Here is a 12,166-nt window from a genome sequence, read left to right on the forward strand (position 1 = left end):
CTTATTAATATATAATGTAGAAACTGCTACATACAGAGTTATCGCAACATGGAATAGCAAGATATTAGCCCACCTGTGGGATCCAAGGAAACTCTGGGTTGACTGAACTGCACTGCAGTGCTTAGTTTTAGACATTTAATATCAGAATACTGTAGGTAAATTGGGAAGAAATTTGGAAAAGAGCAAGATAGAATTGATAGTGGACATTCCATTTGCTGGTATTAGGATAAAGCCCTAAATCAGGTTTGATATTTTACTGTTTTATTATTATTGTATTAACCTCTGCACTCTTTGAGGGAGCAAGATGTATGGTGGGGGAAGATTAATGTGTTATATTAACTCTGCTGACATTCTGGCTAGGGACAGAAGTTACATATGAACTGGTTTAAGTGATCAGAAACCAATTTAAATCTGTAACGACAGAAATTCAGTGCACTTAAACCAGGGGTGGGCAATTATTTTGGGTAGAGGGCTGCTTACCCAGTTTTGTCAAGCTGTCAAGGGCCACATGGGTATCCCCACTCCTTGACAGGTGCCCAGCTTGGGACCAATGTCCCGGGGCCAGCACTGGTGGGGCCCAGAGCAGGGTGCAGGTTGGCAAGGGTCTGTGGAGCCAGGCTGGAATGCACCAGCAGGGAGAGGGGGGAGCTGATCCAGTTCCATAGAGCCCCTGCCAGCCAGGACCCAATACCCCTGCCACCCTGCTCTGAGCTGTGCCAACTCTAGCTCTGGGACTCTGGTGTGGGACCCATACTCCCACTCACTGTGAGTGGCTGCAGCATGGGATGCTGGCCATGAGGTGGGGCTAGGGCTGCTTTCCACCCCCCTGTGCCCTGCACCAGCTTGTAACCCACCCCCACTGCCAGCCTTGGCCCCATGCTGGTGCCCTGTGCTGCAGCTGCTTGCAGCCCACATGGGGCTGCTTGTGCCTGCTCAGGATTGCTGTGTGCAGGCTATGAGTGGCTGCAGCAGGGAGCGCTGGCCACAGGGCAGGGGAGGGGTCACTTTTCCCCATGCTCCACATCAGCTTCTTCCCTGCCCTTCCTCCTCCCCCTTTACTTGAGGTTCCTGCACCGGGGCAGCCACGTGGTCCCAGGCCAGAAGCCCCTCCTGGGGCTTCTGTCTTGGGGGGCGGTGCTGGGGGGCCCTGCTGTTGCAGAAGCCTGCCGGGCTTTCCCTGGTTCCTACTGCCCCTGATTCCTATCATCTTTGACAGGAACAAAGGACACATTTAATTTTAATTTTCAGAAAATTTTAGGGGCCTCGCAGGCTAGATAGAATGGCGTCGTGGGCCGGATCTGGCCCATGGCCTGTATTTTGCCCACCCCTGACTTAAACCAGTTTCAGCCATTTTGAAAACATTTTAAGAAAAACCCGATTGGATGTAGTATCAGATTTAACTGATGTAGGTCAAACCAGTTTATGGAACTTCTGTCCCAGACCCCCTCCTGGTTCAAGGTAATTCACCGTCCCCCAGCATCCCAGGATGTTTTGCAGGCTGTCTGTGGAGTTGGGGAAAAGCTGAGGAGGTGCTGTTTCCCCACCACCAGGCAGAACCTGGCTAGGATCCAGTGCAGGCCAGGGATGGGATTTAAACCACTGTCTTCCACCTCAGTGTGCCAGCCCAGCCTGGGGCCTCCCCTCCCCTTCAGCAGACCCAGCCCCCATGCCCCCCGCCCAAGCCAAGATCAGGTGGTCCCCTGGTCACCAACTTGGGACCAATGTTCCAGGGCCAGCACTGGTGGGGCCCAGAGCAGGGTATAGGTAGACAAGGGTCTGTGGAGCTGGGCTGGGCTGCACCAGCAGGGAGAGGGGGGAGCTGACTGCTACTAATATCAAAGTAGTATTACATCTTGCATATTATGGGTCCAGTCCAACTCATTAAGTGGGCATCTTTTCATTACCAGATTAGCTGGGTTAGGCCCAACATTAAGTTTAACATGGCTAGAGGAATCACCTTCTGTTTTAGGGAGGAATGGGAAGTAAAGCCCCCACTTCAGGCTCCCCCACCACCCCACATTCCCTATCTGTGCAGGTCAGCTCCTATTTGGGGATCCAGTGCGTTCATGACATTCTGCAGACTAAATAATATAATACAACATTGGGTCTACGTACCAAGCATATCATTATATGTAAAATTCACAAGTAATATTCTAATTTCTAGTCTATCTTAGATGAGGAATTTAAATAAAAATGTCAGCTTTTCCACAAATTTAGATCTATATATAGAAGAAATAGAGGAGAACTCTAGGATCACTGGCCTCCAGAAGTCCCTTCCAATCCTGTACATCCAGTCCCCTATTTGTTTGACAAATGATAGCACTGCTCACTTCCTTGATTGCCCAAAAGTTTTTCATCAAAATTTGAAAATTAAAAAAAAAAAAACCACAAAAAAAATCTACCAAGGAAGTAACTTTACCAAACCTGAAGGGCTGGTAACACTAGACTTAAATATAACAGGCAGATATGCTCTAGAACTAACAGCAAAAGGCTGGGCTGCTGTTGATCAATATAGAGCACTAAATTATTATACTTCCTATCCTATTCACAAGGACAGATCTATGTAGAGAGCTAATTTTTTTAGTATTTAAATAAGTAGGCAAATGTCATTTAAACTTTAATTTTCAACTTGTGAAGCATAATAGGATTATAAAAAAATAGAGAAATCATAATGTTCTTTAAAATATGTGTATTTTTAAAGAACAAAAAAGTGTATTATTGTCTTGCTAGAATATCAAAGTACCATTACATCTTGCAAATTATGGGTCCAGTCCAACTCATTAAGTGGGCATCTTTTCATTACCAGTTTAGCTGGGTTAGGCCCAACATTAAGTTTAACAAAATTAAGTGATGTTGGATGCACAGCAGCAGAATAAAACATTGGCAATTACCGTGAACTTTGGGGAACATGGTAGCTCATCTGACTTTGAGGAAAATTAAAAATGCATTTTGAATATGTGATTTTTGAGCCTCAACCCTTAGAATAATGCTGCCACAAAACGCTAATTTTAATTTCTTGCAGAAAATGTTGCACTGGAAAAAGTTCTCCTTATTGTCTGGTTGAATCCTTGAATATATGCTAAATCAGAGAATGTCTCTTGAGGAAAATGGCCTAAAAGTCTTACTTTAGTTGGGTTGTTTTCTTTTTTTTTTTTTTCGGGGGGGGGGGTCACTCAAACTTCACAAAGTTATCAGTCAATGACATTTCAAACTAGGTTTAAAATGTAGCTTAATAAAACAATTATTGTATGGTGTGTTGTGGGGACAAACCCTGGGTTTTGGGTTAGCTGCACAGGATAGAATTCAGGAATGATGTGCAAAACAGTCTTAAAGCTTACACATGTATTAGACCCTGTGGCTGCTTCGCTCATTCTCTCAGGCTGCTCTCTTTCATGTGGGTTGCAATGCCAGCAGTAGCCAGAAACATGGCTAAAGGTCAGTGCAGTACACAGGAACTGCGACCTTTGCCTATGCTCCATAGGGAGCAGTGCCAGAGGAGTGACAAAAGGATCCCATTGTCAAGTTCTGTTACCTTCATAGGTTTCTTCCTTGCCTGGGTAACTAGCTTAGGGCCCATTCACAAAGTCAGTGTCATGATGCTGATCAAGAGTAGAAATTGAGGGTGCCAACAAACATTCAAATCACCAGACTTAGGTTAGATGGCTTGCTTTGAGCCAGCTAAACCTGAATCAGGTTCTGCAATGTGCAGGCATTCACCTGGGTAACTGGAGGTAAGTAAATTGGGTGGGCAAGGGTTGGGAGAACTGAAGGGAACTGATGCATCTGTAGGGGAAGCTGGTGGGTCCCTAGATGGGCTTTTGGGTCCAGGGAGGAAGTCAGGGTGGGGGGTTAAAAATAACACAGCCCTATGGCTGGGCTTTTCCAGCCTCCTGAGGTGAACTACCTTAAATCAGGCATGCCGTTTTTAGGGCAATTTAAGCCCTGCAGATGCCTGCGCAGTGACACATTTAGATTGACCTAGCCTTGGTTAGAGCAATCTAAATGGAATGCTTGTACAAACCCTGAAATCTTCTCTGGGTTTAACATGGTGATCTGCCCTTTAAGCACTGGGAAGAAGCAGGGTGTAGCCATTTCTGTTTTGAGTAAGGTCAGTTGGCTGGTGAGAGACTTTTTCCACCTAAAACAGGAGTCTAGCTGGCAGATTTAAGTACTTCCAAGGGGGAACAGAAAGAAAGGGCAGGGAAGGCTCCAAAGGACCAGCTCTGCTGCAGGAAGCAGCTCGGCTGCCTCCAGCTCTAGCATTTTCTTCCCTCTACCCCTAACCTTGGGATCCAAAAGAGTGCATTAGATTTTTGTTGTCAGTTGTGTTGGATTACAGCTCCATATGTTTTAAAAATAAACTGGACCAAAGAGGCTGAAAACAGAAGTTTTCAGCTTCTGCCATAGCCCTGCATGTTAGTTGAACACCTGTTGATCATAGAAACTGTTAGAACAGACCTGCAACCAAGACCAGTGATCTAAAGAGAGAAACAAACATAGTTTCAGGTTTAATGATAAAAAGGAGCTGAAACAGCAGTGATTTCTGTTAGCTGCAGATGGTTTCAAGTGCTGATGGTAATTAAGGTATAATCTTTTGAAACTGTGCGCATACAGGAACATCCTATGGCACTCACAAACAAACATGAAATGCAATGGTGAAATATTTTTTTTTCTGAATACTTAGAGTTCTTGACAGTTGTTGCTTAAACTAAATGAGAGCAGGTATAATGTATTCTTAAGGGTAATTATTTGGGTACTGATTTCACATAGCAATTAAAGATGATTTACTCTCTAAGCACACAAAACTAATCATCTATCCCTGCTGAACAAAACTTGCAAACACGAGCCAGGTTATATGATTCCTCAGCTCTTACCATGTACTTTGTGCCAGGTACAAGGACAGGTATAGGTCTGGCACAATTTCCCCGGTAGAGGAGAGAACTTCACTTTGGTAGGAAAGTTCTCTGCTGGGAATTTTGGACAGATTCCAGCCCCTTTGGGTATGTCTACATAGTATCACAATGTAGTGACATTCAGAGATTCCTGGAATAGGCCAAATGAGTTTTCTCAGCTGGGCTAGTCAATCTTGGTGAAATAGTTCACTAATGTGGCTATATTGTTTCTTGTCCCTTAGCTAGCTTGTTTCAGATCAGCTCTTGAAGATGAATCCTTTGTAACATCTGAGCAGACAATAGCTTATTTGAGAATCTGGCCCTATCTGCGCCTTTCTTTCCCCTTCTACACATTACAGTATGTTAATTGGTTTACTGTGCAATTACCTCGAGACCAGCTACACATGCAAAATACCTATCTTGCCATAAAAAACCTCCAACCAGATATAAAGTTAGACCTCAAAAATACGTGTTAACTTTATAGCTGGTGACTTTTGAGCTTTAATTTGCACATATAGCAGGGTCTCCCATGCAGCTAGGACCCCTGTCAGCTGTGGTCTCCCAGCCACAAGGGTGCACCTTGCCTAGCTGGGGCTGCAAGTCCTACAACTTCTGGGGACTCAGCCCCAGCAACTGCTGGCTCTGGATCCTGGCAGCACCCTGCAGCTGCTGGGACCCAAAATTCCACAGCTTTGGATGCTGGGCCCCACTGCATGCATCCTGGCACTGGGACCCACAGAGCATAACTATGATCCCCCTGCCCTGGGGATGCATGAAATCCCCAGGGTGGGGAGATCTCTGCTGCAGGGATCTCACCACCTTGTGGGTGCATGAAACCCCTGGAGCAGGGAGATCACTGCTGCAGGGATCTCTTTGCTCCAAGGGTTTTGCACACTTCTCAGGTAGGGAGATTGATGCAGCTGCATCTCCCAGCCATGATGGGGAGAGAGAAGGGGTGCTTGAGGAGCTTCCAAGGCATGAAGGGACCTAATAAGGGATCCCACAGTTGTGTCTCCTGCATTGCATGTGTGGCATGGCAGGAAGCGTGATTGTATGAATCGCACATTAGATCCCATTTCACCTTTATCAGCACATGTAGAGGGGACACCTTTCTTGGTATTCAGATAACATTTTTCATGACCAGGTAAATTCTTCTGGACTCTTTCTAGTAGGAAATACTATGTGGTGCCGAACTAGCTGTTATTTATGCAAATAAAGCTCCTGTTATATGGAATATAGTTGCAGGTAAGGACTTTCACCTACTGAATTCCTGGCAGCTCACTAAATTCAGTAAGAAAATCAATAACATTTTTATGACTCTTCAAAAATGAATTTCTTTAATTTTGATGAGGATGGTTTCATACTATACAGCCTTTCTTAATTAGTCCAATAAAATGTATCATCTACAGTTTTCTTTTATTATTTACTAAACTAACGGGCTCATTTCCATTTTTATTACAAGTAACTGTTTATTGAATTTTTCATAAAGGCAGTTTACTGCAGATTCTTTGCATTTAAATTTATTGTATCAACTTCATTTAGAGGATACAGTGATATCCTCTTACACTTGCATGTCCACCTTAAATATTAATGATCATGCAAACATGTCCTTTAAACAGTTTCTACAAATAAATTACTTTGGGTCACATGAGTATGCTGACTGGGGTCATGATCAGAGACAAGGTAACTAAACTGTCAACTATACAGGGCAGGACTAACTGCTCAAATCACCCATTAAGTATTTTTACCTAATAGAATTTCAGTGATGCTTGTTTACTGACTTTTAGATTTAATTCATAAATCATGATTTGGGAAGTGGCTTGACTGTTATCCATTTGGATATAGAAGCCTGCATGTATAAAAACATTTTCTATATAACCTGCTGTCAGACATATCATAAATATCTCTGTAGTACAATATATACCATATATAAATTAATTGAACCACCTAAACACATAAAACAAAGGCAGGTCCTTGGTAACCAACTCTGCCAAACAGACATTAGTTGTCATTGAACTATCTGTAAATGACCCTCAGAATGTTCTTGAAAGCCAAACAAATGCATATAGCATTTCTATCCATCTCTCTTATGCAGGATCTCTCTCTGTGTAATCTTCAATTCTGACAATAGACATATTGCTTTTGCAAGTGATATGGTAATGACTGAGCAGTCCTTTCATTTGAAACCTGTAATAAAGAGGGATAATGCTTGCAAGCCAAAACACGCTTTAGTTGGACGGGGAAATAAAGTTGAAAGTAATCTCTGACCATAGTCAGCTAGTCTTAAAATAACTCTTGTTCGTAGTTATGTTCTACTTTTTATCCATTCTGTTCTTGATATTATGTCTTAAAAGTAATTGTTTCACAGGACATGTCATCTAGACAGAGTCAGTTTTTTCTTATTAACTAATTTGAAATAATGATATATTGTGAAAGAAATTAGCTGTATAGCCTATTTAAGTTGACACAAAACAGAACCCTGAGACACTGCTACAGGTATATATACTTTCTTTTCCTATTTTGTGTTATGGAAACAAGCCTACATACAAATACCTATTTCAATGAGTAAGAATTAATAACTTGATCTTTTTGTCTAAAAAGAGTTTGCTCTTCTCCATCTAAACTGATCTTGTGATGTTTGTGGCCAGTACTTTGGAATTCAGCTCACCTGCAGCGTCTCTTTTATGTACTGATGATGCTTCTTGTCAGATCGTCAGCCTCAACAGGTTGGCACTACTTACATGAGGGATTTCCAGTTGGTGCTGATTCTGCTTTACTCTGCATCAGAGTCTCTCAGAAGCACCCCAATAGGGTGCATGTCTTGAAAGTAGGGGATACATAGACCAAGACTGAAAAAAAAGTGAGATTAAGTGCCCACAGTGCAGTGATCCTAAGGGATAAATTCATTAGTGTCTTAGTTTCTCCATCTCTCTACCTCTGTTTAGGTTTTTTAGGGCCAAACTATTTAGTCTTCGGGTTTGATGGAGTTTATATAAGTAAAAGGTAATGGCCCGTGATATACGGAAGGTCAGACTCAATGAACTAATAGTTGCTTCTAACTTTGACTTTTATGAAAATTATGTCCTTGACACATGTGGTTTCTGAGACTGACTAATCCTTCACTGGGTATTGCACCTCAGGTGTTAAAGAAAACAGAGAAGGGGATAAGACATTAAGAGAAATGGGAAAAATATTGCCCTCATTATCCTCTTTTTTTATCTTTATGTCTAATAATCTTATTAATTTTTTATGCATGTATACAGGATAATTTTCAATGTCCAATTAGTGAAGTTTTTCTGTAGTCTGAAGCTCAGAAATCCCATCATGCAGATTTCCAAGGATACAAATATTTTAAACTCAGACTTTGGTTTTTAAATGCAATTTTTTCCCCTTCAGCAAATAGGTGATCCAGTGTGTCATTTTATAAATTAAGACTTCACCTTTGCAATTTCATGTGATTTGTTCTTTGTAAGCTCATATTCTCTGCATATTGATGGATACTTTTGAATCTAGAGCTGACAGCTACCCAGATATCAGCCTTACTTTCTGCTCTACTAAGGAGATATAGACACAATCTAATCTTTTAGTTTAAGGCACATCCCAAGCTTTATCTGCTGACTATGTTTCAGGGGGCAAGATGGCACTATTCACTTCACTGGTGTACAGACCTTCTCATTTGAAACAGTCACTATTTGATTTTTCACATACTTTTCCATAGTATTTCACATGCTTTTCCACTTTTCTACCTATTTGTGTGCTCAGGGCCAGCTCGGCCAGCACTGTGCCATTGCTCCTTGCCTGGGCCATGGAGGCAGAGCTGTTGGTCCCCTCCATGCTGGGTGGTGGGCAGGGGGGCAGTCATAGCCATAGTTGTGGTCATTTCAGGCCAGCTCCCCCTTCTCTCTGCTGGCATAACCCAGCCTGGCTCCATAGAGCCCCTGCCAGCCAGGATCCCACACCCACTTGTGCCACTCACTTCCCTGCTATTTCCCTGCTTTCCCACCTGCTGCTGCCAAAGTTTCCCCCCACCCCCCTGCTGGCCACTCCAATACCACATGCCAGAGTATAATAATGAAACTCAAAGAGCATTAAATGGAATCAGGTATGAATTTAAAATGAGAGCTATAATGAAATAGCGCTAAGTGAAACAGCATTAAGCAAGGGTTGCCTGTACTGTAAATTCAGTATATTAACACACACACACACACACACACACACACACACACACACACACACACAACTTCAAGTCTGAACTGGACTAGAGCCAAGGATCCATGGTTTTAAACCTGTCTCTCTGAGTGTGGTCTGGGACTTATTACATGGGATCAGATTTTTTACAAGCTGTCTAAGTGGGAACTAAGCTTTTCTGAAAATCTAGTCCTGGTCCTTTCAGCAAGTTTTTTCCCTGGAAAAGTAAGATAACAAAATGTGCTTTGGAAAGTTAATTTTAGAATGAAATAGTCCATTAAAATACTTTGAAGATGTACTGAAGATGTACTGGAAAAAATGTAAAGTGTTCTTAAGTCATTTTTACAATTACCTTTAATTTCATTTATTTACATGCTCATAGGTTGCTTTGAATTTTCACTGTACACAAATGATGTAGACCTTCATGATTTTATGATCTAAGTGGAGCCCTAAATTCCGTCTGGGAAGCTGTTGAAACATACCTGTTCAGACATAGATTCCTTCCATATTCATTCTATTATGAACCGTGGCAGTGAAGGTGAGTGACTGTATGACACACAGAATTTTAATGGCTATTTGGAATTAAAGCTTAGTAACTTCAAGCAGTTGGGCACTGCCAGGTCAGCCACTTCTGAAACAGAACTTGAAAAAGATATATTCAAAGTAGAAGAGTTTAAACATAGATGTATATGCTTCAGTTTGGAAATAACTCAGGAACTGCCATAAACCCAGGAACTAGAATGTCCAATTAACTACTACTGCAAAAATGATTCCGTACTCAGTTTAAATATTCAAGACTTGACTTATCTGAACCTTTCTTGAACTGTTAGTTCTCTAAGATGTGCTTTATTGAGACAGTGTCACAAACAAATGTTTTCTTTCAAGACTTCACACACTTCCTCTTGTTCAAATAGCAGCAAATTGATATGAGGGCACTACTAGAATTAGGAGTCAGCAGCAATTCTGAACATTTACATGCAGGTCAGGGGCCAATCTCATCTTAGACTCCATACATTAATTCAGTTGCTGCATACTGCTCAATGTCCTAGATTTCAGAAGCATATTTTTCTTACTTAGGCCATGGACAGATGGTCAGTTTCTACTTGGAGAATCACTGCTCTCCTAGTAGAAACCGTAAGTGTGAAGATGTTCCAGCTTTTTCTTCTGGGGAAAAAATGGCTGCTCTGGAAGAAAAATAAGCCAGTTACAAGGTTGATCCCATGAGTGTTTCTCTGGAGAGATGAAACATCTGCACACTTTCTTCAGGCTTAACCCCTGCTGGGGACTAAGAGGACTGCAGCTGTGGGGAAAGGTGACCCTTCTGAAGACCAGGGTCAATTTGGTCTGGAGAAGACACAAGGGTAAGCTGCTCCTCCTTTTCCCATAGACCAGGAAAGGCAAGGAGGAACAACCACCCCTGTTCCTTAACTGTTTCTCATTCTGGAGTCCCTGAAGTGAGAAGTGGGCTAGGGTTTTGCCCCACTATTCCCTCCACTCCCTGAGACCAGGAGTATTGTGGAAGAATAGCTGCTTGTTGCTCCCTGCTCACTTTTTAGATTTTTGCCCAACTGCTTCCCTCCCTTCCTGAACTGGGAGGGGAAGGGAGTAGCAAGGCAAAGCCCTCACCCCCTTCCCCAAACCAGACACTGCTCAGAGACCAGGAGTGGAGGAAGCTGCTCCTTGGGCAAACCTTGTGGAAAGCAGTTGAGCACAAGCAGAAGGTGTGTGTGTGTGGGGGGGGGGGGGTAAGAGAGGCAGTGTTGGGGAGGACAGGAGGCACAGGCATCTTACTCAGTCCCTGATGCTGCTCACTTTACCCCTTGGCTCCTGCTCTTAAAGTAGCAGTAGCAGTGAGGTGTTTGTGCAAAGGCTGCTGCTCCAAAAGCAGCACTGTATGGCTGCTTTTGTTCTTTTCTGCAAGGGTGTGGGACAATTTTCATGCCCCTCCTAGGTCAGTGCTTGGGGCTGGTGCCCCTCTTGCCCACCCCGGTTATGCTACTGGGCACATCTTTCTCAGACTGAGAACACAGCAGTCTTGAGAAGGGATGGAGTGAAGGGGATAAGGGGTGGCTTCAGGGTGAATGCCTGTACGCCGTCTTTCCCAGAAAGACTTCTCAGAAATTTCCAGTGGTAGAAATGAAAGTCTGGCCTCTTTTAATGCCATAAAACAGGTTTGGACACTCTTGATGATATTATTCGCTACTTTGCATTAATTTCTTGCCATAGGATCCCTTACATGCACACAGATTTCTGTATTATGGACCTTTGTACTAAGTATTGTGCCTTCAGGACCTTTGAATTAATGTGTTCTTTATAGCCTGTCAGTTAACAACCTTGATCCCTGTATAGATTGGTGTTTTGTTTTTATTTGTATGTTGGTGGGGGGTTAGTTTTTTTGTTTGCTGGGCACATCTACACGTCACGCTAAAGTGATGTAGCAATGCACTACATCACCGTATGCAGTACTATAGCCATGTAGTGATCACGTGTGTCTACATGGCATTCTTCCTGGATATAGTGCATCACTATGGTGACATAGTCGTAAAATTTAACCATGCACTGTGCATACAGCACAGTAACCTCTCATGCTGCACTGTACTTTGGTACTTCCAGAAGAAAGTACTAAAGCGTGATGTGTAGACATACCCTTTGAGTAGAAATGAACAAGAATTTGAAAGAATGAAAAGATTATGCATACTTTCTTTGAGATAGTCTTTGAGAATTTTTGGAGAAGGTATCCTGTGTATATTATATTTTTCCCACTCCAAAGGATACAAATGAACCTTATGTGAAGAGAGTTATTTATAATGTTTATGATAAAAGATGCTACAATTATATAAGCATTGAAAGTTGGTTTTTAAATGGGAATACTGTTGTTTTAGTCTTTGGCAGTCTCATTATCTCGGTTCTAATCAAAATGTAATTGACATAAAATTCATCTACCTAGATACCATTAAATAGATTAGATTAATATATTGGAGATCTAAGGAATTAAAATAAATTACAATATTTTTCTTTTTCATTGGTGAAAATCATTCAGCCCCAAATAATTGTGTCAGTCAAAAACACCTCTGATGAGTATATAT

Source organism: Crocodylus porosus, unplaced genomic scaffold (genome assembly GCF_001723895.1).
Source record: "Crocodylus porosus isolate Cpor-Errol unplaced genomic scaffold, CroPor_comp1, whole genome shotgun sequence".
Classification (NCBI taxonomy): Eukaryota; Metazoa; Chordata; order Crocodylia; family Crocodylidae; genus Crocodylus; species Crocodylus porosus.